We start from the raw sequence: 4,532 nt of genomic DNA, 5'->3' as shown, positions 1-4,532 counted from the left end.
TGGGAGCGTGGCGCTGACATTTTTCGCACTTTGCGACAAATTTCTCGCAATCATCGTTCATGGTAGGCCAATAATGACCATTGTTGCGTATGCGCATTGCGAGCGCGCGAGCCCCAGAATGATTGCCACCGGAACCCTCGTGGACTTCTCTCATTACGTCATCGACTTCTTTGGGACCGACGCAGGTCAAGAGTGCGCCAGATGCAGTCCAGCGGAAAACGTTACCATCCAAGAGAGTGTAATGTGCGCAGCGGGCCCGAAGGCGCCGAGCTTCCCATTTGTCGGACGGAGCAATGCCATCGGCGATGTAGGAACGGATATCTGCTTGCCAGTCATATGATCGTTCTTTTGGTTCAGAACTGGTCTGCCCTTGATTGACGGACTCGTGCTCGACAGATGCTTGTCCTGTTTCTCGTTCGACAGATATTCGTTCGGTGGATCCTTGTTCGGCGGATTCCGATTCTTCAGCTATTTGTTCGTTGGATATCAGCTCGGTGGATTCTTGTTCGGCGGACTCTGATTCTTCAGCTATTTGTTCGTTGGATATCAGCTCGGTGGATTCTTGTTCGGCGGACTCTGATTCTTCGGCTATTTGTTCGTTGGATATCAGCTCGGTGGATTCTTGCTCGGTCGTGCGTCTCACAGAAGTTGATGGCGCACCGGCCGATGGTTCAGAGATACGCAATGTTAGCATGGGAGGACCCTCACCTGTTCTTTGTTTCTTTGAGGATGGCATGTTGATGCTCGCATCCTCCATAACCTTTTTCTTTTTATAATCTTGAGCAATGGGATCGATGTTCGTTGGGAGATTGATGCTCGGCTGATCAATACTCTTGACAGGAATGATTCGACGGAGGTCGAGGTCGGATGTTGAAGCGAGGACGGCCAGGGCGTCAGCTGGAGCGTTGTCGCTACGAGAGATTTTCGTCAATTCAAACGGCTCAAATGAGCCGGACAGCGCCTGGACAACCTTAAGGTAAGCGTCCATTCGGTCGTTTCTGCATTCGTAATCGCCGCTGAACTGGTGAGTTACTAGTTGCGAGTCGTAAAAAACTTGTAACTTCTTAACCCCGATTCCACCTGCCAATCTCATTCTTGCGATCAGGGCTTCATACTCGGCCAAGGTTGGATATCGGAGCTCAGCTCCATCGAGACTTTTACTCACATAGAAAATGGGATGCTGATCTCCCCTGTCCTCTTTAATGAGTACACCACTGACCGCCGAGCTGGAGACAGCGATGTACAGGTAAAGCGTTTCCCCCTGATCAGGTTTAGCTAGGACTGGAGGAGTAGCGAGATAGTTTTTGAGCTCCTGGAAGGCAGACTCACACTTATCATCCCACTCAAACTTTTTGTTGCTGCGAAGCAGCTGGTAAAACGGTAGACACTTGTCGGTAGATCGTGAGATAAATCGATTGAGGGCGGCGATTCGCCCAGTAAGTCGTTGAACTTCTCGAGTATTTCTTGGAGATGGTAGGTTGGTAAGCGCCGAAATCTGTTTCGGGTTAGCTTCGATACCCCTCTTGGTGACGAGGTATCCTAGGAACTCTCCAGAAGTTACGCCGAACGAGCACTTAGCTGGATTCAGCTTCATGTTATATCGGTTGAGAACTTCAAAGCACTTAGCGAGATGTGAAACGTGGTCGGCAGCGTGAGTTGATTTCACCAGCATATCATCGATGTACACTTCCATTGTTCGGCCGAGCTGGTCGGCAAACATCCGGTTGACAAGGCGTTGGTAGGTCGCACCAGCATTCTTCAGGCCAAACGGCATAACCTTGTAGCAGTAAGTGCCTTGATCGGTGATAAAGGCCGTCTTTTCTTGATCGTTTTTATGCATCATTATCTGGTTGTACCCGGAGTATGCGTCCATGAACGATAGAAGCTCGTTCCCCGCGGTCGCTTCGACCAGTTGGTCGATTCTTGGTAGAGGAAAGCTGTCTTTTGGGCATGACTTGTTAAGATCGGTAAAATCGACGCACACCCGCCACTTGCCGTTCTTTTTCTTCACAACTACTGGGTTACTTAACCAGTCGGGGTACTTGACTTCTCTGATGGACCCAGCCGTGAGTAGTTTTTTGATCTCTTCGTTAACGGCGGCCGTACGCTCTAGTCCGAGTTTTCTTCGCTTTTGCTTGACCGGTTTAAACGTTGGATCCACATTGAGTTCGTGACATGTTATGCTGGGATCGATTCCGGTCATACTGCTCATGCTCCATGCAAAGGTTTCAACGTTTTGGGACAGAAACTTTACGAGCTCGTCCTTGATAGTCTGCGGCAGGTCGGCAAATGTTTACCTGGATGATTAGCTCGGTGTTAGGACAGACACGACCATCTGGCTGCTCGGCGGGGTCTGAGATTGCGAAGGTGCGGGCACTACGCTGTTGTCGTTCGATGATGAAGCAAGTTCTGGCGATCAACGGGTCTCCTCGTAGCGTGAATATTCCTCTTGAGGTTGGAAACTTTACGCACTGATGGTACGTCGACGCCACAGCTTTCATCTTATGCAACCATGGAGTCCCCAGGATGACGTTGTAGACGATTGGTTTATCGATGATGGCAAAATTGATGCAGTGCATCGTTCCGCCTACGTAGACTGGTAGCATGATCGTACCAACTGTCATAACCGTGTCGCCGTCAAAGCCTGTGAGGGGTTGGACGTCATGATCGGCCGTTCGCAGGTCTACCTCCATCTGAATTAGTACGTCTTTGAAAATGACGTTTACCGAGCTGCCAGTATCAATCAAGATTTTGGTGACTATGCTTTCACCAATTGTCATCTCGACTACGAGGAGGTCGTTGTGCGGCCCGGCTAGGCCTGACGCATCGTCTTCCGTGAATGTGATCGGCTCATAGGTTGTGGTCGGCGATGTACTTTGAGCCATCCAGTCCTGCTTCACTTCTAGTCCCCGCCGATAAGCTTTGATGGAACACACCGAGTCTCGGCAAGTCGTTAGGCCGCCCATAATCATATTAATTTTTTGGCACGCAGCTGGAGCGTTTGGGTCGTCGGCCGGCTCGGGGTTCCTTTGAAGGGTTGGTGCTGGGGGCGGGGGCAGGGGTAGGGCCCTTGTGCTGTGCTGTGGCGCCGGAGCTGTGCTGTACTGCCTACTGGGGTTCTCGTTCTCAGGGTTAAAAAATTGATTATCCCTGTGGGCCGTTGTTAGTCGTCGCTCGTGTTCGACGTCAATGTGGCCTCCCTTGAATTTATCCAGCAGTATTTGCTGGAGGGTGCGGCATTCTTCAGTGGTATGCCCTGCTCGTTTATGGTAGTTGCAGTACTTCTTTCCACCCTTACCCGATGGGTCCCGGACCCATTTGTTATTCCAGGGTTTCGATGATGACGCTTAGGGGTCCTCATCGCTAACAGCGAACGCTTGAGCTTTCTTTGCTTTTTCCAGCTTATCAGCGTATTCCTTGTCGAAGTGCTGACGAGGCTCATGATGCTCGTCCTGTGCCTTTTCCTTTCCTTTGGCCGACTTTGAGGTTGGCGGTTCTGGCAATGGTCGGTTCGCTCTCGATGCGCTTTCTTCGTCCAGCTCGATGTACCTGTTGGCGCGGTGTAACGCGTCATCCAGGGATAGGGGCTCGTGGATGATGATGTCTTCCCGAAATCGGGAACCGTGAGTAAGAGCATTACGGAGAGCTGAGATTGTTGTGTCGTCGGCGATCGAGAGTTTCGAGACTATTCTTTTGAATCTTTCCATGAATTCCCGGAGTGACTCGTTGTTTTGTTGAAACATGTTCCAGAGGTCGGCATTCGAGGCACCTCGAATCNAGGGGTCCTCATCGCTAACAGCGAACGCTTGAGCTTTCTTTGCTTTTTCCAGCTTATCAGCGTATTCCTTGTCGAAGTGCTGACGAGGCTCATGATGCTCGTCCTGTGCCTTTTCCTTTCCTTTGGCCGACTTTGAGGTTGGCGGTTCTGGCAATGGTCGGTTCGCTCTCGATGCGCTTTCTTCGTCCAGCTCGATGTACCTGTTGGCGCGGTGTAACGCGTCGTCCAGGGATAGGGGCTCGTGGATGATGATGTCTTCCCGAAATCGGGAACCGTGAGTAAGAGCATTACGGAGAGCTGAGATTGCTGTGTCGTCGGCGATCGAGAGTTTCGAGACTATTCTTTTGAATCTCTCCATGAATTCCCGGAGTGACTCGTTGTTTTGTTGAAACATGTTCCAGAGGTCGGCATTCGAGGCACCTCGAATCATGAACGTGGAATGGTGTTGTAGGAAAGCGGTTGTTAGCTCGTGATAGCTTCCGATCGAGTTCGGCGGGAGCCGGGAGAACCATCCTAAGGCCTCGTGGGCCAAGTTTTCAACAAATAGCGGGCAGCAGCCAGCTTCGTACTCCTCCTCGCTGAAATGAGCTCGGCCAATCGCAACACTCATTGAAGTTAAGAACGGTTTTGGATCATCCAATCCATTATACGGGGCGAACTTGAATTTGTTCACGTAATGAATGCGAACGCGGGAGATCCGTGCTGTAAATGGCGAGCGCTGGACTTCCTCCAGTACTCGATCGAGATTGGGAGC

Source organism: Camelina sativa, chromosome 11 (assembly GCF_000633955.1).
Source record: "Camelina sativa cultivar DH55 chromosome 11, Cs, whole genome shotgun sequence".
NCBI lineage: Eukaryota > Viridiplantae > Streptophyta > Magnoliopsida > Brassicales > Brassicaceae > Camelina > Camelina sativa.
This window is presented reverse-complemented; position numbering follows the sequence as displayed.